The sequence below is a fragment of the Halichoerus grypus genome, chromosome 1 (genome assembly GCF_964656455.1).
Source record: "Halichoerus grypus chromosome 1, mHalGry1.hap1.1, whole genome shotgun sequence".
Classification (NCBI taxonomy): domain Eukaryota; kingdom Metazoa; phylum Chordata; class Mammalia; order Carnivora; family Phocidae; genus Halichoerus; species Halichoerus grypus.
The window spans coordinates 44,437,563-44,463,430 of record NC_135712.1 but is presented as its reverse complement, the minus strand read 5'-3'; the positions used below and the strand labels follow the sequence as shown (position 1 = coordinate 44,463,430).

Genomic DNA, 25,868 nt, shown 5'->3' with positions numbered 1-25,868 from the left:
AAGTTACAACTGATATCACAGAAATACAAATATATTATGAGACTACTATGAACAATTATAAGCCAACAAATTGGATACTCTAGAATAAGTGGATAAATTCCTATAAACACACAATCTTCCAAGATAAGCCAGGAATAAATAGAAAACCTAAACAGACTGATTACTAGTAATGTAATTAAATCAGTAATCAAAAAACTCCCCAAAAACCAAACGTCACAGGTGAATTCTACAAAACATTAAAAGAAGAGTTAACACCTATCCTTCTCAAACCATTCCAAAAAACTGAAGACAAAGGAATGCTTCCAAATATATTCTCTGAGGCCAGCATTCCCCTCATACCAAACCAGACAAGGACATCACAGAAAAAGCAAATTATAGGCCAGTATCACTGATGAACATAAATGAAAAAATTCTCAACAAAATATTAGCACACCGAGTTCAACAATACAGTTGAATCATACACCATGATCATGTGGGATTTATTCCAAGATGCAAGGATGGTTCAATATCTGCAAATGGATCAATATAATGTACCATATTAACGAAATGAAGGATAAAATTATATGATGCACAACAGATGCAGGAAAAACATTTGACAAAATTTAGCATCCATTTGTGATAAAAACTCTCAAAAAAGTGGCTACAGAGGGGAACATACCTCAACATAATAAAGGCCATATATGACAAACCCACAACTAAAATCATACTCAGTAATAAAAAGCTGAAATCTTTACCTCTAAGATCAGGAAGAGAACAAGGATGCCCATTCTCACCACATTTATTCAACAGGCAGAATCAGCAATCAGACAAAAAAAGAAGAAGAAGAAAAAGAAGAAGAAGAAGAAGAAGAAGAAGAAGAAGAAGAAGAAGAAGAAGAAGAAGAAGAAGAAGGAGTAGGAAGAGGAGGAAAGGAAGGAACCAAAAGAATGGAAAGGAAGGAAGGGAAGGGAAGGAAGGGGAGGAAGGAAGGAAGGGGACCCACATTGGTAAGGAAGAATTAAAACTGTCACTATTTGCAGATGACATAATACTTTTTTAAAAACCATAGAGATGCCAATAAAAACCATTCAAACTAATAAAATAATTCAGTAATGTTGCAGAACACAAAATTAATATGCAGAAATCAGCTGCATTTCTATACAGTAAAAATGAGCTATCAGAAAGAGAAATTAAGGGGTGCCTGTGGCTCAGTTGGTTAAGCATCTGCCTTTTGGCTCAGGTGATGATCACAAGGTCCTGAGATGGAGCCCCACATCAGGCTCCCTGTTCAGCAGGGAGTCTGGTTCTCCCTCTTCCTTTGCCCCTCCCCCCACTTGTGCGTGTTGCTCTCTCTCCCACTCTCTCTCAAGTAAATAAATAAAATCTTTTTAAAAAAGAGAGAAATTAAGAAAACAATCCCAATCACAATTGCATCAAAAAGAATAAAATACCTTGAAATAAATTTAATCAAGTAGGTAAAAGACCTGTACTCAGAAAACTATAAAATACTGAAGAAACTGAGAAAGAAACAAGTAGAAAGATATACAATGTTTATGGGTTGGAAGAATTAATATTGTTAAAATGTCCATACTATCCTCCAAAATCTGCAGATTCGATGCAATCTCTATCAAAATACCAAGGGCATTTTTCACAAAACTAGAAGAATTCTAAAATTTGTGTGGAACACAAAAGACTCCAAATAGCCAAAGCAATCTTGAGAAAGAAGAGCAAAGCTGGAGGTATCATGTTCTCTGATTCTGAACTATACTACAAACCTATACTAATCAAAATGGTATGGTACTGGCACAAAACAAGACAGGTAGATAAAAGGAACAGGACAGAGAGCCCAGAAAAAAATCCCACACTTACATGGTCAATTAATCTATGACAAGGCAAGAATACACAATGAGAAAAAGACAGTCTCCTCAATAAATGGCACTGAGAAAACTGAACAGCTATAAGCAAAAGAATGAAACTGGACCACTTTCTTACACCATGCACAAAAATAAATTCAAAATGATTTAAAGACCTAAATGCAAGACCTGAAGCCATAGCATTCCTTTTAAAAAAAGACAATACTGTTGGTACTCTTGTTATTATTCACTTGTTTACTTACTGCATGTTTTATTTTTATATTTTAATAAAAATATACTATGATAGACTACCATTAGAGGGCATATTATTGTAATAAATAGCAGTATACATTATATAATGTTATAAATAATGAATATACTATGTATTAATTGATTAATAAATATTTCTACAATGCCAAAAAAAAGGCAGGAAACTCTTAGATATCAGTCTTATCAAATTTTTTTAATTATTTTTTATTTTTTTAAAGATTTCATTTATTTATTTGAGACAGAGACAGAGAAAGAGTAAGCATGAACGGGGGGAGGGGCAGAGAGAGAGAGAGAAGCAGACTCCCCACTGATCAGGGAGCTGGATGCAAGGCTCAATCCCAAGACTCTGGGATCATGACCCGAGCTGAAGGCAGATGCTTATTCAACTGAGCCACCCAGGTACCCCCAAATTTTTTTATATCTGTCCCCTCAGGCAAAGGAAACAAAAGCAAAAATAAACAATAAATTAAATATCAAACTAAAAACTTTTGCACAGTGAAGAAAATCATCAACAAAATTAAAATGTGACTACTGAATGGGAGAAGATATTTGCAAATGATATAAGGGGTTAATATTCCCTGACTAGAGATTAATACCCAAAATATATAAGAACTCATACAACTCAACACCAAAAAACAAATGTCAATTAAAAAAATAGGCTGAGTAGACATTTTTCCAAATAATACATATAAATGGCCAAAAAACACATGAAAAGATGCTCAACATCACTAATCATCAGGGAAATGAAAATCAAAACCAAATGAGATATCACTTCCCTCCTGTCATAATAGCTAGTATCAAAAAGACAAGAAATAACAAATGTTGGTGAGAATGTAGAGAAAATGCACTTATGTTGGGAATGTAAATTGATAGAGCCACTGTGGAAAACAGTATGGAGATTCCTCAAAAAATTAAAAGGCCTGTCATAGTATCCAGCAATTCCATGTCGGGGTATTTACCCAAAGGGGGAAAAAAAACCCACTAATTTGAAAAGATATATGCACCCTTATGTTCACTGTAGCATATTTACAATAGCCGATATATGGAAGCAACCTAGGTGTCCATCAATAGATGAATGGATAAAGAAGACGTGGTATATATACACACACAGTACTACTCAACCACAAGAATGAAATCTTGCCATTTGTGTAAACAAGGATGGACCTTGAGAGCGTAGTAAGCTAAGTGAAATAAGTCAGTCAAAGAAAAACACTGTATGATTTCACTTATATGTGGAATCTAAAAAACAAAATAAACAAAACAAAATAGAAACAGACTCATAAATACAGAGAACTGGTGGTTGCCAGAGGGGATGGGTGTGAGGAGAATGGGTGAAATAAGTGAGGAAGATTAAGAAGTACAAACTTCCAGTTATAAAATAAATAGGTCACAGGAAAGTAAAGTACAGCATAGGGAATATATTCAAATAACATTTTAATAACTTTGTATGGTGACAGATGATAGCTACACTTATTGGTGGGATCATTTTGTAATGTATAATAAATGCTGACCATTATGTTATACAGCTAAAAGTAATATAATATTGTATGCCAACTGTACTTCAATAAAAAAATCTTTACCTCTCACCTCACACCTTTACCTCACCTCTCATACTGTTTTTCATACTACACCATAAAATTACATTCTCATAACTAGCATTTGTGCTTCCAGAGGGCACCAAGATACGTATCTCCTGTAACTACATATAATTAGGGGCATACTTATATTAAGAGATGATTGCATTGAAAGAACTGAATTTTATTTATATTTTATTTTAATTTATGTATTTATTCATTATATTTATTTTATGTATATTTTTATTTGATTCTAATTTTCTGCCACCCATCCTTCAAAACCATTTCTGTGAGCTAGTTTCACCCCACGCTCCAGTGAAATCTCAGGCAAGTAACATTATTTTGCCATGCCTTTTTAGTCATAATACGTTGTATTTCAGAAATGTTAAATATTTAGTTCAAGAAAAGAATCAAATTCAAAATCCATACAACTTTGTACTTCTCCATCAATTTGATTTTGCTTAAAGCCTGGAAGCTTGCTGCATAGAAAGAACATGTGTTTTGATTCCCTTCGCAATCTGCCACTCACTGGCTGCTATTTCTGACTCACTGGGGTCAAGCCAAGTGATTAAGTAGAGAAGGGTACAGTTTTTCATGACTGGTTCAGTTCAGTCTTGATCTGGCTTTGGTGCTCTCTGGGACTAGAAAATGGTCAAAAGTGACTTTACCTTTGACAACCATTTTATGGACATTGTCCTGCTAGGAAATTCCAATTCCGAAGAAAACGTTGTCTCTTCCAGTTAATTATTTTCAACTTCCTCCTCAGCTCCTAGCTTATATCATCATCCTACGCAGAAACCACCAGGCAACACCCTTTCTAAAAGGTTCCAGAACAGTTCTTTTCTTAATATTCCACACATTTGACCCCTACCCACTAGTTTATGTAGCTCTCTTCTGGTGCAGGCCTTCCCTGTTTCTGCCTCTGCTCTCCTGTCTCAGGCCACCTAGTCACAGTCTCTTCTACCATCCTATACCCCCCATCCCCAGATTATACTGAACATATATTAACCTTTAGATTGTCCCTTTAATGTCCCCTGCACTAAAGCATCCCCTCTGTAACCCCCAAATGCAATTCCTTCCAATCTCCCCAAACCTAATCACTTACAATACTTGAAACTGGTCAACTCAAATGCTGGAAAAATAGGTTCCTTAAATCTTTTAGCCATGAGGTGCAAAGGGGATGGTCTAATACTTCACTTTTACATATGTCAGTATTGGTACCTATATATTGTTCTTGGCTTTGGAATTTCAGATGAGTTTACGAGTCTCATTTTAAAATCCTGTATTATAATAATTTTTGCTAACATTTGTTGAATGATTCCTATGAGTCAAACACTTGGCTAAGCATGTTCTACATGCATTACCTTATTTGCTATTTATTTCAAACTTTTTTTTTTCAAGTTCCTATTACTACCTCCACTTTACCAGTTAAGAAAGCAAAGTCCTGAAGAGGTAAAGAAACAAATGTACTCCAGGAAGCAAAGCTAGTAAGAGGCCCAAGCATTTGAATTTAATGCCAGCTGGTCTTGGCTTTAAAGCTCAAGGACCTAACCACTATGCTAAGGCTTCTCAGATCTCATTAAGGACAAGAGAATAGGAAGTTTAAGAGAAAGGGAAACAGAGCAGGCTGTAGTACGAGAAGAGTGAAAAGGAGAACATGATATTTAAGACAGATTTTAGAGAGATCCTGCACTCTTGGTTTTCCGATTAAAGACTCTAATAGGCAGCTATAAAAAATTAACACAGTAAAATGTAAAAGTTTACATTATTTTATATGGGTCTTTCCTAACATAAAACCAGCAAAACAATCATCTTTATATTTATTTAAAATTTTAGAAATAAATATCATGAAACTTGATTTTAAATTTAATTGATTTTATAAAGAGTCCTATTTACTGCCCAATCTCTCACAGTGTGAAATGAATAACTACTCAGCCAGAGTCATTCACATTTCTATTGAACAATAAAATACTTAAAACTGGCACTTTTTAAAGCACTTACCTTTGATTTTTATAATAAAAATCACCTAATCTAAGCAACTAGACCAAGGTAATGAACAAATCACCTAATCTAAGCAACTAGACCAAGGTAATGAACAAATCCTATGATAGAAGGCTATGGACATTAGTATTTGGTCAGCAATTTCTGAATTAAAGCCTGCTGGGAAGCTAAATTTCATGTCTTATTTACTTCAGTTTTGAAGGCTGCTCAAGAAGACAGCGCTAACTTTTGATAAGCATCTATTTTTTCTCCTAGGAAATTTCCATTTTTCGAAATTGTTCTAGGAAATGCAGTTAGTGTGTATTGTGTAGTCCAGAAAGCAAAATTACAGTTACATCATTTAAAGTCACCAGGACACCTGGGCGGCACAGTCAGTTAAGTGTCCAACACTTGGTTTGGGCTCAGGTCATGATCTCAGGGTCATGAGATTGAGCCCCTCACTGGGCTCCATGACCAGCATAGAGTCTGCTTGAGATTCTCTCTCTCTCCCTCTCCTTCTGCCCCTCCTCCCATCTGTGCATGCTGTCTCTCTAAAAAATGAATAAATCTTTAAAAAATAAATAAAATAAAATGAACACCAATATTTTCAAATGTTTTAAATCGGATTACAAATCATGGAAATTTTTATAAGAAACATAAGCATAAAGCAATTCAGAAGACCTAAGAATAATAACAAATGCAATCTAGTCTGGCTTAAAATACACCTTATTTTTTAAGGATATAAAAATGACCAAATTATCCCATCTCAAGAAATTCTTGAGTACCTTTTAAAACCATTAAGTATTATATAGCATAGTAAAGTGTGTGAACTGAATTTTCAGATAAAATTTAATATGATCACTAATAGTTTTCACAAATCTTTATTTTAATATATTTTCTTGGGTATTCTTAGAAAAAAATCAGAACCAAATTTTTATTAAAGTAGAAATATTAAAAATTTATAACAATCTATGATCATTTTTCATCTGTTTGGAATTTTAATACACATTAGTAAAATTTCAATAGGGGAGAAAAGCTAAAAACTAATAGTAAAAACTAATAGTAAAATCTGACTTGCAACACAAATTTAATGAAATATATGTACACATAAGAATGTTTGCCCATATACATGTAAACATAAAACAACTTGAAAGATGATTTTTTTAATTCCACACTCATGTGGAATCAATAAATATATTTCCTATTGCTAACAGTACTCCAAAGTTACCTTTGTTACATCCAAGAAAACCCATATTATGAAACATATCTCAACAAAATTTCCCATCTTTTTAACTCTGGCATTTGATATAGTGACTATCTAATAAGCAATCAATAATGTGTACTAAATGAATAACATGACTCCTTCTACTATACTTGTCCCTATATTACTCAATCAAATCAAGTTGTAAATGGTTTGCAATAACTTTATTGTATATCTTTTGGGGTAAAATTATATTTTGGCTTCCTATGATACTATACAGTTCTAACATGTCTAAAAATACATAAATATTGCATTTTTCATGTAATCTACCACCTAATCTACTTAGCAAAAAGAAGTTCTCATGTAATTTTCTTTTTTTTTTTTTAAAGATTTTATTTATTTATTTGACAGAGAGAGACACAGCGAGAGAAGGAACACAAGCAGGGGGAGCCGGAGAGGGAGAAGCAGGCTTCCTGCCGAGCAGGGAGCCCAATGCGGGGCTCGATCCCAGGACCCTGGGATCATGACCTGAGCCGAAGGCAGACGCTTAACGACTGAGCAACCCAGGCACCCCTATAATTTTCTTTTCTTAAAGACTATGATCCTAGAGTTCAAGAATCTTCTGTTAAATGTTTCATCATCTCATGGACTATAATTCATACTCCCATATCAATCTATTTAAGCAGGACATGTTCACTCAGTTCTAAAAGGGTATGTTTCTTCTTAAGAGAAGGAATACTCTATTTTGTGTAACAGCACAAGCTTAGCTAGCCCTGGAATTAGCTAACAAGTTTAGCTATCCCTGTAATTCACAATATATGTTGGAACTGGAACTGCAAAGTAGAGCCAGTTCTAAATCAGGAAAACAGAACAGATGCTACAAAATTCAGTGTGTCAAGTAGAACCTTAACCCTTTACACCAACAAATTCCTTAACCTATGATCTCTGAAGGTTATACAGAAATGTGCTAGGTTTCCTTTTCCTGGTTAACTCAAATCAAGTAAGACCTTATAAAATGATGAGATAATCAGTTTTAACTGTGGATAAAGATTAGAAATTCACTATGAGAATTCATTGATGGTGGTCAGAAAGTTAGGGCAGGCAAAAAAATAGGGAAATAAGACAAAAGATATCTTAGTAATCCACTGAGAGCAATCACCAAAACATCTGAACGAACATTGGCAGAGAGGCATCATCAACATTACAGATAGGAGTTTATTTTCATTTTCAGCCAGATATTAAGTCTTTGTATTACAGCACGTGAACTACACTGCTGAAAGTTAATTGGGCACAGCATGCGATTAATTCTAACACAATTGCATACCAAATGAATAAATCTCCTTTACACTCCCACCTTGAATTCTTACAGATTGATTATATTTTGATAAATATAACTTTTATTTTTTACATGCTGTCATTTAATCATACTATCTAAAGAGGAGAAATCCATTAAGATGTGGAAATAAATTTTCTTTTTTGATCATAAAAGCTACTTTCTTAAAGTCAGGATTTCCTCATTTAAAAAGTTCCACTCATTTATTCAAAAATATTTGCCTGGTCTTTCTACCAGTTTCTGTGCTAAGTGCTAGGGAGACAGTAGAGAATATAACAAATAAATGCACCTTCACTGAATGTACAATATATTTCATTTATTTTATTTTAATTAGCCTATGCTTTATATTTCATTTAATTATTTGGTCTCACTCACATAGACTGGATGAATTGAAGATCAGCTGGAATCAACTTGGTTGATTTTATTTTAACTGCTATTCCTCCTTTCTTACTACCTGTCTTGATCTCTTTCATACTCCATTCTCTTCCCTCCATGTTTTATTTTATATTTGCCTCTCACTTTTTCACAGGTCAAGTCCTGTTGGAATTATCATCAGATGAATCCCATAGCTGCTTATAGAAATTACTCACATTTATTTATCCCTCATGGGTTGACACACATTTCATCACAATTTTATTATTTTTTGATAAAAATTGTGCCACAACTCTGAACTGGCTAATCACAACCCAGATAGTGAATAAACTTTCCCTTAAAAAAAAATAAACAAACTGATGCGCCTGGGTTGCCCAGTCGGTTAAGCGTCTGACTCTTGATTTCAGCTCAGGTCCTAATCTCAGAGTCCTGGGGCTCCCTGCTCAGTGGGGAATCTGCTTGAGGATTTCTCTCCCTCTCCCTCTGCCTCTGTTCTCGCTTGTGCTCTCTCTCTCTCTCTCCCTCTAAAACAAACAAATAAATATTTTTAAAAAGTAAACAAACCCATAATAGCAAAATGGCTTTTGGTATAGTAATAACTCAGGCCTCATATATAAAGATACTTTAGGATCACTCAGAATCAGATTTTTTTATTTAATCCTTTAAGTAAAAATTATTTTCCAAATATCCCAATCTTCTTCTAGATATTTTTCATTATACCTACATAAACTCAATTTGTAATTTCTCATAAAAACTTCATCATATTTCAGTTCTCTATATGATAAACCACATGAAGCAAGACCTATATCTTTAGGAGGTAAAAACAGTGAATGTCAAAGCACAATTATAGACCGTAATACATATCCAGAGGCCCGTCTCAATTTAAATATGAATTAAATGAGAAGGTCAGAGGAATAATGTATGACATACATTTTTGTGTCTTAGTCACAGGGTCAGTCATGGTAAGTTTAACTATAGGTATTCAGCGACCACAAACAGTAGTTGAAGATCAAGCTTATAGATAGAAGTAAGGAGTCAAGCACAGAGCTTCCATCACTAGTCAAAATTTGAACTTACGGAAAAACAGAGAAACCTAGAGATTAGTATGAATATACAAGATTAACCTAATACAGTAATCTTTGCTGCAGTGTTAAAGATTACTGAAACTTTTCTATTAAGTAAAGACTACTCCTACCCTCCAGCTTGAATGGGAAGTATACTGACACATGGGACTCAAATGGGTCCAGGTTCAAGCAAAGAAGGATTGAGTGGAAAAGAATATGATTCCAATACACTTTGTGCATTTTATATAAATACAAGTAAGTTCACATGAAGTGCATCTATTGTGCAACACTGGTTTCTTCTTTATAAAATAATGGAAAGTACAATTTAGAGAAATGGACAATAAAATAAAATTTCTTATTATTTTTAAGTATTGTTATTGTTAAAGTACACATTTTTATCAAGGTGTCATATAAACGAAGGGCACGGCCAGGGTATGTTCAAAGTGGTAATTCATATGCCCTCAAGACAGCCTATTTTGGCTGGCTGTCAGTCCAAGTGATAATTGTACTCGTACACATCCCTCATTCCTCACTCCATTGTAATCCCTTTATTCTGAACACTCACAGTCAAATTTCCCTTGCTAGAAAAAGGAGTTCATGATTTCTAAAGGTTAAAACCCAACTTCATTACTACCTTTTCTACTTGCTCACTGCCACCTCACTGATAGAATTGCCTCATAAAATTGACAAACATCCTTCTCTTCCTAACTAACCATAACTAAATCTGACTTTATTAAAGAAAGAGCTCTATAAATATCCCCAATCTATAATTTAAGAGTATTATTTAAATGAACATGTGTTTCAAACAACATACATCATACATTCATATGTCTTCACAAACGCTCTCAGCTACCCCATCCCCAAATATTTTCATTAGTGTTCTTTTTTTTTTTTAAGATTTTATTCATTTATTTGACAGAAAGAGAGCACAAGTAGGGGAGCTGCAGAGGGAGAAGAGAGGGAGAAGCAGGCTCCCTACCGATCAGGGAGTCTGATGCGGGGCTTGATCCCAGGACCCTGGGATCATGACCTGAGACAAAGGCAGATGCTTAACCAACTGAGCCACCCAAGTGCCCCAAGTGTTCATTTGTAAGCACCGAATCCTTATTCTTGCAAGATTAAAACAAACAAACAAACAAAAAACACCTCAGGTTAATAGGTAATGGTAACAGCTTGGTCAGAAATATTTTGTCCAATCCAACCTCTCCACATTATATTCTCATTAACCAAAATACAAGATCAGTGACAATCCTAGGTCCTGACAGCTCTACTCTGACAAGTTGAAAATGAAAGAGAATGTGTATTGACTTACACAAAGGAAATCCCTACACATGGACAGAGATGTTTAGTATAAGCAAAGTATGAATTCTATGATAAAAGCACTTTTATCTATTTTTTTAAAATTAGGGTTTTAATAGAGAACACCACTTTACATTTTATGATTGCACGAAATTTTAAAGATAATTGATTGAAAACTGGCTGACGTAAATATTTAAAAATATACATCAAGAGTAAACAGCTAGCCCATGCAAACCAAACCACTCTCAACTCAAGATGTTAAATAAATAAAAATTTTGGAGCCATAACATTCCAACCTGAACAAGCTGATGCTGCTGATTTTATTTTCTGGGGAATTATCTCCAATTATACTGAAAAACAGTAAGATATTAGGAAAGTACAACTTGAATAAAATTAAAGATATTCTAAAAGGGAAAGTAAAACCAATTAAGGTGCAATAAACCCTTAAAGGTCTGCATACCTTCACCATATGCAATGGATTAATTACTGAGAGAATGTTAGCATAAAGTTGAAATTTACAATGTATTTTAAAGGCATAAGATAATAATCTAAGTCTGTTTATAAGATTAGAGTTAAAATGCAGTGCTAAAGAAACAATTAGAGGTTAGGGCGGGGAGCAACACTTTGCTGAAAAGTGTAACCTCCCAGATATAATCAACTGGAGAGCAGCTATATCACCTTTTATTTTTTTTCTCTATCCCTGTCTTTCCACGTAGATTACAAGAATATAACACACCAAGGAAAGATCAGCTAACACCTATTCTTGGTTTAGTAGACATAATCCTACTTCTTGCTGGTATAAACATTAATTCATGCTGAGGCCTGGGATAATGTTCCCCATTTTCCTGTATGACACTGATAGTACTTCTGGTTCCTTCATGCTTTAAGATTTCCTGAGCTGACATTTTCATGCCTATGCTCTCAGACTTGGAGTAGTGCCTTTGCCCAAACCTTATCTTACTTTTGGGGAGGAATCTCAGCCTAGATGGGAGGTTGCCCCTCACCAGAGAATCTGAAGGAGGGCAGATATAAGATATATGGCTTCTTGGCAGCCGTATCACAGGTACCAGGACCTAAGAGCACCCAGTGGAATGTTCCAGCCCAAGACTTTTAACCTGGAGTGAGTGATGGTAGGAAGCATAGGCAGAATTAATTTCAGTGGTGGTGGGAAAAGCAGCAGGTTGCGTTCTCATGGCACTGCTGCGAGCATCTGATATTAAATATTCCTCATAAATACAAATAAAACTGTGATGCTAAATTTTACATATTAGATAAAAAAGTATGCCAATATATACTATGTTAGGTATATTTAAAATAGGCTAAAAGAGGCTAAGTTATAGGAAAAAAACTCCAAAAGTTCAATAAGCTCCACTGTTATCTTGGAGGGAGGCTCTGCTCATGGTAGTTAGAATCCAAGGATGAATGAGAAGCCATCAATGTGATCATTGACATGGAAGAGGGAAAATGAGCCTCTAGAGAGTGTTACACCGGCACTTAATGGAACACACACATCTAAACTCGTTAGACAGAACTAACCACATGGCCTCGCCCAACCCAAAGGTGGCTAGGCAATGCAATCCTGAAATACATGCCTGAAAAACAGCCAGGAATAGCGTATAAATGACATTAATTACTATCATAATTTTTGTTTTACTTTTATAGTTTTCCCTGAAACTTGGAATAAAAGTTGATTTTTTTTTTAATTCAGTATTATTGATTTAACTGCCACAGAAGGCCAAAAGAAGTACATTTCCTTGTTTCTCCTCTGAACAGTCATTCTAATGACTCAATTTGAAAAAATTCTGATTTGTCCCACCTCCAAATACTATCCAGTGATCAGGGTTCCGTTCTCCTTTCTTTTGAATTGTTACTTTTCCTGCCCTCCTCAATATTCTATTTTCACCCATAAGAATGGGTCAAGTCTGAGTTAGGGAGAGAAATCATTACCACCATCCCATACACAGGCAGCAGTCAGCCCGCAAGCAATTCACGCCCCTACTCATCCCTCTACCACCAATTCTATGATCTTCACTTTCCACTCAGAGCTGTAAAACAGTGTTTGCTGTTATCACTATTCCTCACAACAATGGGTCCAATGTCTAGAATAACAAAGGCATTTTAAACTTTCTGCAAGAGCCGTTTGGACCATTGACACTTGTTAATAAAGATGAAAATAAGAGCACATTTGGGGAATCTCCCTTGACAGTATAGGTCAAGAGAAAGGAATAATTCTGAACAGATTAGAAGTGGAGAAAGAATAGATTTCTTAACACCACAAGGTGAGTAATGTATTTTGTTGACAAGAGGCAAAATGAGTCAGGTGTTTGGTTACCAGAAGGACAAACTAAGGAAATCGTTATTGCTGCTCACAATATATATATATAGATAGATAGATCTCAACTTCCAGGCACATGGTACAATTTGTGTTTCTTATCCCTTTATGGTTGGGCCCCAACAATGTGATTAACTCTGGCCAAGGTGTTGTGAGCTAAGTGACACATTATTTCTGAACTGGAAGACTCACTGGCTGGTGTAAGATCCTCTCACATCCATTATCTACTCTCAACACTCACTGCCACTGTTCTAGTCCAAATCACCATCATTTTTCCCTGAATAACAGCAGTAGTGTCCTAACTAGTGTCCCCATTATCAATTCTTGCCCTCTCCAAACACTGTTCATCCAGGGACTAGAATAACCATTTTTAAAAAGAAGCTGGGGGAGCCTGGGTGGCTCAGTTGGTTAAGCGACTGCCTTCGGCTCAGGTCATGATCCTGTAGTCCCAGGATCGAGTCCCGCATTGGGCTCCCTGCTCAGCGGGGAGTCTGCTTCTCCCTCTGACCCTCCCCCCTCTCATGCTCTCTCTTTCTCATTCTCTCTCTCAAATAAATAAATAAAATCTTTGAAAATAAAATAAAATAAAATAAAATAAAATAAAATAAAATAAAAAGAAGCTGGATTATTTCACCCTTATCCCCCTTACCACCTGCCAATCATTTCACTGCAGTGCCAACCACTGCCTAGTAATTGCCTACAAAATCAACAACCCAACCCAACCCAACCCAACCCTACCATTAGGACCAAGATATCAAATCTTAAGCTTACAAGGTTCTTAGAAATCATTGTTTCCTTTTACCTAGTCTATTGCAACTATTTTTAACTGACACAACTGGTTCTAGTCTCCACAACATTTAAATCACTTCCAGAAAGAGCATTCTAAAATATTAATTACATTATAGACTCCTTATTTCTTAAAATCTAGTAATGGTTTCTAATCAGTTACAACGTTTTCTAACTAAAACCCTTGGGTCTCTGATACCAAGTATTAAATGTACAAATGAAAACTTTCAATTCTGGCTTTCCACCAGTTGCTTTTTAAAAAAGTTAATAGATAAAATTATTAAAAATTTTCCCTTTAAAATGAAAGCCACAGGGTTGCAAACTAATGGCAGTTTAGAGAGATAAAGCAAGCACTCAATCAACCTTTCTCTTAGCCTCCACTAGCTATATGAAATTGCTCATTCTCAGTCACATATATTAAATATTAGATATCCCATAAGTGATGACCAACTAAAGTAGGAACTATGAAGAATACTGATGTGGTTATATTAAAAAGATAAAATGTGGGGGTGCCTGGGTGGCTCAGTCAGTTAAGCATCTGCCTTTGGCTCAGGTCATAATCCCAGGGTCCTGGGATCAAGCCCCACATCTGGCTCCCTGCTCAGAAGGGAGTCTGCTTCTCCCTTTGCCTCTGCCTGCCTGTCTGCCTACTTGTGATCTCTCTCTCTCTCTGTGTCAAATAAATAAATAAAATCTTAAAAAAAAAAGTGTGGTAAAAATTGTATGTGATTAACTATTTATTTGAAGGAGGCTTTCAATACACAAAATGTGTTATTTGCAGATAAGTACATAAAACTGCAATTTGACCTCTTATTTATTTCATCATGTAGACTAGAATATGAATACCATAAAAATGATCCACTGAGAATTTTAGTGAAAATTTGATAAATTTCAAATATCAAAATATTGAGATTTTTATACCATATCAAGTAGATGTATTTTAACTGATATATTAAAATATACTTTTGAATTATATAAAGATCATAATTATTCCTTAAATAATCAATTTTAAGGTATGTACTAATTATCAAACAAAAAGATAAAATATAGTTAACAATATTGTAATAATGTTGTATGTGACAGATGGTAACTACACTTGTTGTGGTGAACACAGCATAAAGTATAGAACTGTCAAATCACCATGTCATACACTTGGAACTAACAGAACATTATATGTCAACTATATAGCTGGTTCTTTTAAAAGTGAAATTCTGCCTTATATTTTTATTTAAGTATAAGTTAATTTTATTATACTTAATCAAAATAAAATGTCTTTATCTGAAGTTGTCATATTACACCAAAAATTGTTAAATGAGCTATTATTTAAAGGTATTAAAGATACCGTAACATAATGAAAAGCGTACAAAAGCAGAATATTATTGAAGCATGCTGACCTAAAAAAAAGTTCAGGATCACCTCATTTTTCAATTTGTCCTCTATCTCCAATCCTTTTGCCCCCCCACCCCAAAGTCAACTATACCAAATTAGTTGCTTTTTCACAGAAATGCCAAGCTCTTTAGCTCTCTCTGTGTCTTGGAATGGCCTCTTCAATCTTTTGGAAAAGCCCTTCTCTGCTGACTCTCCGTCATCATAATCAATGTCATTCAAGACTCTGCACATAAAAACAGACACATAGATCAATGGAACAGAATAGAGAGTCTACAAAAAACCCACACATATACAGTCAACTGATTTTCAACAAAGGTGCCAAGAATACATAACAGGAAATGATGGTATCTTCAGTAAATGGTGTTGGAAAACTGGATACCCACATGCGAAAGAATAAAATTGGACCCCTATCTTAACCATACACAAAAATCAACTCAAAGATTAAAGTCTTAAACATAATACCTAAACCTGAAAACTAGAAGAAAACAGAAGAAAAGCTCCTTAAAATTGGTCATGGCAATGCTTTTTTGAATATAACACCTAAAGCACAAGCAACAAAAGCAAAAATAAACAAATGGGACTACATCAAACAAAAGTTTCTGCATAGCAAAGGGAACCATCAACAAAATGAAAGGCAACTTATGGAATGGGAGAAAACATCTGCAAACCATATATGAGAAGTTAATATCCAAAATATATAAGGAACTCCTAGAACTCAATAGCAAAGAAAAACCAAATGAAAAAAATGAAAAAATAGGCAAAGGACCTGAAAAGAATTTTTCTAAAAAAGACATACAAATGGCAGCAGGTATTGAAAAGATGCTCAACATCACTAATCACTAGGAAATGCAAATCAAAACCACAATGAGATCACCTCATATCTGTTAAGATGGCTATAATCAAAAAGTCAAAAAATAAGTGTTGGCAAGGATGTGGAGAAAAGGGAACCTTTATACATTGTTGGTGGGAATGTAAATTGGTACAGCCATTATGGAAAACAGTATAGAGTTTCCTTAAAAAACTAAAAACAGAATTACTATATGATCAGCAATCGCCCTTCTGGGTATACATCCCAAGAAAATAAAATCACTATCTTGAAGAGATATTGGCAATCCCTTGTTCATCACAGCATCATTCACAGTGGCCAAGATATGGAAAGAGATTAAATGTCCATCAATGGGTGAGTGGATAAAGATGTTGGTTAAAAAAAAAAATCTTGGTGTATATATAAACAATGGAATTTTATTCAGCTTTAAAATAGGAGATCCACCAGTTGCGATGACATGTATGAATTTGGAAGACATTATGCTAAGTGAAATAAGCCAGACAGAGAAGGGCAAATAACTGTATAATCCCACTTATATCTTGGGGGAGGGGAGCTGAACACATAGTAACAATAAAGTAAAACAGTGGTTACCAAAGGCTGGGGCATGGAGGAAAAGGGGAGATTAAAAAAAAGAAAGAAAGATAGTAGAATGATGGTTTTCAGGAGTTGCTGAAGGGTAATATGGAGGGGTAATGGGAGTTACTATTCAATGGATACAAAGTTTCAGTTTTGCAAGGTGAAAATTTCTGGAAATAAGTGGTGGTGATGGTTGCACAATAATATGAATGTACTTAACACCACTGAACTGTATACTTAAAAATGTTTAATATAGTTTTATATGTACTTTACCACAAACACACACACACACACACACACACACACACACATACTACACAAGCATTATCTCCTGTGAAAAACCTTTGTTGATTCCTCCATGCAGAGTAAGCCACACCGCCCTTCTTCATCCTCCAGGAAATCCTGTGCATTTTTCTATTAGAAAATATTTACCGTATTTAATTATAATTACTAGTTTAATATTTCTCCATTCTGTGCTCAAGAAATCTGAGCTTCTTAAAGAGAGTATTTCCATCTATTTCTAGCATACAATTTGAAGAGGCAGGTCATCTTGCTTGTACTTGCTGTACAACAGCAGATATGAAAAGTCACTGCTCCCCTTATCTTTATGTCAATGAATTCCTCTTGGCCTCATCTTATATTGCCCAATCTAGATGCTTTCACACATTGCTTTTTCTGTTTTCATCCTATCTGAGTGGTCTTTGATAAATTATTTATCCTCTCTATAACTCAGTTTCCTCATTTATAAAAAAGGGCACAGTAATAGTACCTATTTCTCAGGATTGAAAGGACATTAAGTGTGTATAATCTATGCAGAAGCTTAGACTTTGCCCTTTTTGCAATATATCAATTTGATAATCTAGGACCATCCAATTATCTTGGCAGCACAGACCCATGCACACTGTCATGTGCTGCGGCTAGGCTGAAGTATGCCCAGGCACAATCACAGTGATAATATCTGAACACAACTGGCTCACCTGCCCTCCCCCTCCCACCAGTCCTCTTCTTAACTTGAAAGGGAGGCAAGATGGTTCATCTTTTTTAACACCAACATGAATCATGGTTTCTGGAATTCAATTAGTGTTTGCTCAGTAAATGTGGAATGAATGATTAAATGACTTGACCAACACTGCTTAAAGGTGTTCCAACACTGCTGATAAGCAGCAATGAAATAATACAACTGTGTAACACTTCACTATTTTAAAAATATATATTTTTTAAGATTTTATTTATTTATTTGAGAGAGAGAGACACAGTGAGAGAGGGAATACAGCAGGGGGAATGGGAGAGGGAGAAGCAGGCTTCCTGCGGAGCAGGGAGCCCAATGTGGGGCTCAATCCCAGGACCCTGGGATCATGACCTCAGCCGAAGGCAGACGATTAACGACTGAGCCACCCAGGCGCCCCTTTTAAAAAATTTTGACAAACAATATTCTATTACAACAACATGATAAAATGAAACTTCAAGGATTATCAGCACTTTACCAAAGAGAAAACTGTGGCTCAAAGAGATGGAAATAATTGCCCATGGCCACAAAAAGGCCAGAATCAGTCACCCAACCTAATTAGTCTGTGTGGTGCCTGGGAAAAGGGTTTTTACTTCCTTAAGCTATTCATAGGTTTTCCCATGATTTCAATAAATTAGCAAAATCTGGGTTAAATATTAATTGCCTAAATGTTTTTTCCTGATAGTTGTTCACACACCAGAACCATAATAACTAAGAAAAATGACAGTGTAACTTTAGGGAATGAGAGAGGGAATATTCGACTATTCTGTTTATGGAAAAAGAGATCAAAGCTGCTTGTCAATTGCTACACAGCTCACATAGTACAGAGTTTGTTATTTTAATTACACAGTCTCTAGATTGAGTTTCTTCCTATAGAATTCACCTCCATAATATAGAATGAGATAAATTTTATACAAGCAGTATGAGAAATAATCATCAATACTTATTTCACCTTAATACTGTGAAATTCTTGATGACATTTTTTGTATAATTTTCATCTCCAAAGTTGTATATCTCCAATTAGAAATGACAGTGTCTATCCCATCACACTTCTTAGGAAAATCAATGAAAATCCATTTTATATCTTCTATGGAAGTTTCAGTGTGTTGTAGAGGTTCTAGTATTCATTTTGCCAATAACTGCTAAATGATCATGGATAAGTCAGTTAATATTTTTCAGTCTCATTTCACTCAAATCAAAGTTACAGAGTTTTGCTAGTGATTTCTGGCTTTCCATCTACCTCTAAATTCCTATTTTATATACCCAATTGCCCAAACAAATCTGTACAAATTTAAATAATAAAAAGAAAGCACAGCATTACATTAAGAAATCAAAATATCAGTTATAGCTATATTTTTATGATTAAAGTATCAAAAAGCCCAATTTTTAAAAACTTATCACTTGGAAGTAAATAAGTTAAAATTTTATTATATTAAGAATTTTTAATTGTATAAAAATGACTCAGAGAGAAAACTTTTATAATAAAAATACAAATCTTTTGCTAGTTAGTACTTTTATGTTATACAGAATAAAACACATCTCAGAAATAATATATAGATATACCATATATTTGAGAATACAAAGGGAAACATAATACCTGAATGAAAGCAGTTTGTCATTAGAACTATGTTTAAGGTCAACACACAATTTTTGCTATAATTCAAGTATTACACTTTCAGTTTATCTTTTTTTTTTGTTTTCTTTTTTTCCCTCAGCTTTACTGAGGTTCAATTGACAAATAAAATTGTAAGATATTTTAAAATATATAATGTGGTACATTGTGATAATTTGATATCTTATATGCACTGTGAAAGAATTACTCCCAACTAGTTAATTAACACATCCATCACCTCATATATTTTTTATGAGAATATCTAAGTTCTACTCTCTTAGCAAATTTCAATTTTAAAATTCATGGTTATCCACTATAATCACCATGTTGAACATTAGATCCTCAAGCCTACTTCATCTTATAGCTAACAGTTTGTACACTTTTACCAATCTCTCCCCAACTCCCCCAACCTTCCCACCTTTGGCAACCACTTTTCTTACTCTGTTTCTTAAGGTGTCTGTTTTGTTTTGTTTTGTTTTGTTTTTTGTGAAGATTCATTATATAAGCAATACCATGCAGTATTTGTCTTTCTCTATCTGGCTTATTTCACCTAGCATACTGCCCTCAAGGTCCATCCATGTTGTCTCAAGTGGCTAGATTTCCTTCTTTCTCATTCTCATATTCTTTCTCATGGCTGAGTAATATTACGTTGTATATATACACCTTATCTTTGTTATCTATTCATCTGTTGACAGACACTTAGGTTTTTTTTTCATATCTTGACTATTGTGAATAATGCTGCAATGGACAAGAAGTGGAGGTATCTCTTTGATATTTTTGTTTTCATTTCCTTTGGACAAATTTACAGAAATGGGACTGCTGGATCATGTGGTAGTTCTACTTTCAATTTTCTGAGGAAGTTCTATACTCTTTCCATAGTGGCTACACCAATGTACATTCCCACGAACAGTGAACAAGGGTTCCCTTTTCTCCTTATCCTAATGAACACTTGTTATTTCTTGTCTTTTTGATGATAGCCATTATAACAGGTGAGAGGTGGTATCTCACTGTGGTTTTGATTTGCATTACCATGATGATTAGTGATTTAGAGTATCTTTTCATATACTTGTTGGCCATTTATACTTCTTCTTTGGATAAATGTCTATTCAGTTCCTCTGCCCATTTTTAATAGGATTGTTTGTGTTTTTGTTTGTTTGTTTGTTTGTTTTTTAAAGATTTTTTATTTATTTATTTGAGAGAGAGAGAATGCGAGAGAGCAAGCACATGAGAGGGGGGAGAGTCAGAGGGAGAAGCAGACTCTCTGCCGAGCAGGGAGCCCGATGCGGGACTCGATCCAGGGACTCCAGGATCATGACCTGAGCCGAAGGCAGTCGCTTAACCAACTGAGCCACCCAGGCGCCCAGGATTGTTTGTGTTTTTGTTCGTTATGTGAGTTCCTATGTATTTTGGATATTAACCCTTTATCAAATATATGATTTGCAAATATTTTCTCCCATTCCATAGGTTGCCTTTTTGGTTTGATGATTTCCTTTGCTGTGCAGAAGTCTTTTAGTTTGATGTCATCCCACTTGTTATTTTGCTTTTATGGTCTTTGCTTTCAATGTCAAATCCAAAAAATCATTGCTGAGATTGATGTCAAGGAGGTTATCCCATATGTTTTCTTTTAGGAGCCTTACCTTACAGGTTTTATATTTAAGTCTTAAATCCATCTTGAGTTGATTTTTGAGTATAAGACAGGGGTCCACTTAAATTCTCTTGCATGTGGTATCAAATTTTCCCAGCATTTATTGAAGAAACTATTCTTTTCTCACTGCATATTCTTGGCTCCTATGTCATAAATTGACCACATATACATGGTTTAATTTCTGGGCTCTTGATTCTGTATCATTGATCTGTGTGTCTGTTTTTATGCCAATACCATTCTGTTTGCATTACTAAGGCTTTGCAATATAGTCTGAAATCAGGAAAGGTGATGCCTCCAGATTTGTTCTTCTTTCTCAAGATTACTTTTGCTATTCAGTCTTTTGTTTTGGGGGACTGTTTTTCTATTTCAATGAAAATGACATTGATATTTTGATAGGGATACACTAAACCTGTAGATTACATTGGGTGGTATGGATATTTTAAGAATATTAATTCTTCCAATCCTCGAACACAGAATATCCTTCCATTTATTTGTGTCTTCTTAAATTCCATTCACCAATGTCTTATAGTGTTCAGTGTATAAATCTTTCACCTCCTTGGTTAAATCTGTTTCTAGGTATTTTATTCTTTCTGATGCAATTGTAAATGGGATTATTAGTTTCTCTTTCTGACAGTTTGTTGTCAATGTATAAAATGCATCTGATTTTTGCATATTGGTTTTATATCCTGCAATTTTACTATATTTGTTTAGTAGTTCTAACAATTTTTGGCAGGGTCTTTAGAGTTTTCTATATATAATAACATGTCATCTGCAAATAAAGATAATTTTACTTCTTCCTTCCAGATTTGAATGTCTTTTATTTTTTCTCAACTAATTCCTCTGACTAGGATTTTCACTACTATGAATACAATGGTGAGAGTGGGCATCCTTGTCTTGCTTCTGATCTTAAAGGAATAGTTTTCAACTTTTCACCACTGAGTATTGTTAGCTGTGGGCTTGTCATATATGGTATTTCTATGTTGAGGTATGCTCCCTCTATATCCAATTTGTTGAGAGTTTTTATCACAGATGGATGTTGACTTTTGTCAAGTACTTTTTCTGCATCTATTGAGATGATCAATATGATTTTTATCCTTCATTTTGTTAATGTGAGTATCATATTCATTGATTTCTAAATGTTGAACCATCTTTATATCCCTGGAATAAATCCCACTTGATCATGGTGTATGATCCTGTTAATGTACTGCTGAATTGTTTTGCTAATATTTTGTTAAGAATTTTTGCATCTATGTTCACCAGAAATATTGGCTTGTGATTTTCTTTCCTTGTAGTGTCCTTGTCTGGTTTTGGCATCAGTAATACTGGCCTCATAAGCTGAGTTTGGAAGTGTTCTCTCCTATTTCTCAGTGAAATTTGAGAAGGATTGGTATTATTATTCTTTAAATATTTGGTAGAATTCACCAGTGAAGCCATCTGGTCCTGGACTTTTCACTATTGGGAGATTTTTGATTAATGATTCAATTTCCTTAGTATCAACTGCTCTGTTCAGATTTTCTATTTCTTTATGATTCAGTCTTGGTTAGTGTGTTATTTGTAGCATGTATTTTGGGATTTTCCAGTTATATTTCTGTTATTAATTTCTAGTTTGATCCCATTGTCTAAACAGAGATTGTATGATTTCTATTCTTTTAAATTTGTTAAAGTGTGTTACGGTCCAGAATTGGGTCTATCTTGCTGAATGTTCCATGTAAGCCTGAGAAGAATACGTACTCTGCTATTGTTGGATGAAGTAGTCTATTGATGTCAATTATATCTAGTTAATTGACAGTTTTGTTGAGTTCAACTATGCCCTTACTGATTTTCTGCCTGCTGGACCTGTTCATTTCTGATAGAGGGATACTGAAGACTCCAGCTATGGTAGTGTACTCATCTATTTCTCCCAGCAGTTCCACTGATTTTTGCCTTACCAAATTTGATGCTCTGTTGTTGGGCACATACATATTCAGGATTTCTTGGAGAGAGTTTCTTGGAAAACTGATCCCTTTATCATTATGTAATGCTCTTCTTTATCCCTAACTTCCTTTGCTGTGAAGTCTGTTCTATCTGAAATTGGTATAACTACTCATATTTTTTATCAATGTTAGAATGGTATCTTTTTCTTCATCCATTTACTTTTAATCCATTGTTACTTTATATTTAAAGTGGTTTTCTTGAAGAGGACATATATTTGTGTTTTATTTTTTGATCCACTGCAGCAATCTCTTTTAGCTGCTCCATTTAGATCACTGATGTTCAATGTGATTATTGATATAATCAGATTAATATCAAATGCTCATTGCTGTCTTCTATTTGTTCCTCTTATTCTTTGTTCCTTTTATTTCACTCTTTTTCTGTCTTTTGTGATTTTAATTAAGCTTTTTTATCATTCCACTTTCTCTCCTTTATTAGAATATCAGTTAAACTTTTTTTATTTTTTTACTTTACTTTACTTTTTTACTTTAGTGGTTGCCCTTGAGTTTGAAATATACATTTCTTCTAATGCAAGTCCACTTTCAAATTAAACTATACCTCTTTGTAGGTGAAGTACCTTATAATAACAAAATAATCCTACTTCCTCCCCTGTCCCATGTACTGTTGCTGTCATTTATTTCATTTATATATACGTATACATGTATATAATTACATATATAGTAGTATATAATACAAATATATGTGCATATAAATAATAGAATACATTGTAGCTATAATTGTTTTGAACAACTGTTTTCTGTTAGATCAAGTACAGAAAAATAAAAGTTATTTTACTTTCATTTATTCCTTTTTTAGTGCTCTACCTTAAAATAAGGTAAATCCAAGTTTCTGATGAATAGTATTTTCCTTCTTTTTAAAGAACTTTTAAAATTTATTGCAAGGCAGGTTTACTGGCAACAAATTCTCCCAATTTTTGTCTGAGAATGTCTTTTTCTTTCACTTTTAAAGAATAATTTCAAAAAAAAAGAATAATTTTAGAATAGGGTACAGGATTATAGGTTGGTGGTGTTTTAACACTTTAAATATTTCATCCTGCTCTCTTCTTACTTGCTCTGAGAAGAAGACAGATATAATTCTTATCGTTGTTCCATTATGAGTGAGTTATTTTTTGTCTCTGGCTTCTTTCAGAGATTTTCTTTCTCTTTGATTTTCTGTAGTTTGAAAATAATATGTCTTAGTATTGTTGTTGTTATTATTATTGTTATTGTTATTTTGGCATTTATCCTACATGGTACTCTTTGAGCTTCCTGGACCTATGGTTTGTAATCTGACATTAATTTGGAAGAAATTCTTAAACATTATTACTTCAAATATTCCATCTGTTCCTTTCTTTCTTTTCTTTCTGGCATTCCCATTATGCATATGTTGCACCTTTTATAGTTTTTTTTTTTCCATAGTACTTAGATATTCTGAGGTTTTTCCAGGATTCTATTGATAGATCCTCTAGTTCAGAGATTTCTTCTGTGTCCAGTCTAACAATAAGCTCATTAAAGGGATTCTTTATTTCTCTGTTTGTTGTTTCTTTTTTTATCTCTAGCATTTCTTTTTTTCTCATTCTTAGGATTTCCATCTCTGCTTACATTGCCCATCTATTCTTGCATGCTGTATAATTAGTCCATTAGAACCTCTAGCATATTAATCATAGTTGTTTTAAATTCTTCATTTGAATTTAGAAAACAAAACAGATGAACATAGGGAAGAAAAAAAGAGAGGCAAACCATAAAACAGAGTCTTAACTACAGAGAACAAACTGAAGGTTGCTGGAAAGGAGGAGAGTGGGGGAATAGGTTAAATGGGTGATGGTTATTAAGGAGGTCATTTGCGATGAGCAATGGATGTTATATGTAAGTGATGAATCACTAAATTCTACTCCTGAAACTAATACTGCACTATATGTTAATTAACTGGAATTTAAATAAAAACTTGAAAGAAAAAAAAATCTTGATTTGATAATTCCAACCATGTCTGTTTCTGAGGTTTGCTATATCTCTTCAAACTGTGTTTTTTGCCTTTTGGTATACCTTGTAATTTTTTTTTTTTTCTTGACAGCTAGACATGGTGTACCTAGCATTGGTCCCTGTGGTTGTTTCTGTTTGTGAGTCTCTGCTCCGAGAAGCCTATCCCTCCAATCTTGGGGACAGCAACTTGCTATGTATCCCTCTCCTCTCTTACAGATCCAAGAGGAGTTTATTTTTCAGTCTGTTCAGCTTTTTATATTTATTGTTAGGACTTAGTGACTTATTACAATCTCCTTATATGTGAAACTGAATAGTTTTTCTTTTTATTCCCAGAAAACTTTTAATAGATAAGTTTCATTTTTTTTTCTGTTTGAAGCACTAATGACAAACTAAATCTGCATGTAGCATTATTTAAAAAAAAAAAAAAACAAAAAACAACAACAACCCATAGGTAATATACTCATTCTATATTAGAAGTTGAAATAGGGAAATAACTAGATTGTCAGCTTCAAGATCATGGAAAAAAAAGCAGTCAGTGTGCCTTATATCATGATAACATGGTTTAGGTAAGGTAAGAATATATGAAGGTGCTGCTCACAAAATAATGTACACTTTGGCTATTTATCAGTAAATCATCAATAAGTATATCAACATATCAGTATCACATTGATAGCTACTGGGTCATAATTAACTTAATATCTTCTTTTTTTTTATTCTTGAACATCCCTATAAAAAGGTAACTTTTTAATAATGAAGAAAAATTCCCTTCACATCACTCACTGAAATAACTAAAAATATTTATAATATGTTATATATTATAA

At 34.2% G+C, this 25,868-nt stretch overlaps 1 protein-coding gene across 9 annotated transcripts in view; it reads right to left on the bottom strand.

Annotated features, from left to right (window-relative positions):
- Nucleotides 1–25,868, bottom strand: part of EPHA6 (EPH receptor A6) — an 815,440-nt gene that overhangs the window by 766,184 nt on the left and 23,388 nt on the right. Inside the window, exon 1 of one of the 9 annotated variants that reach the window (XM_078061399.1) lies at nt 15,524–15,615. The exons of the other annotated variants lie outside the window; for them this stretch is intronic. The gene's annotated coding sequence lies outside the window, so the exon portion shown is untranslated. Of the gene's footprint in view, nt 1–15,523; nt 15,616–25,868 lie in introns of those variants that run through there. 9 annotated transcript variants of the gene reach the window in all.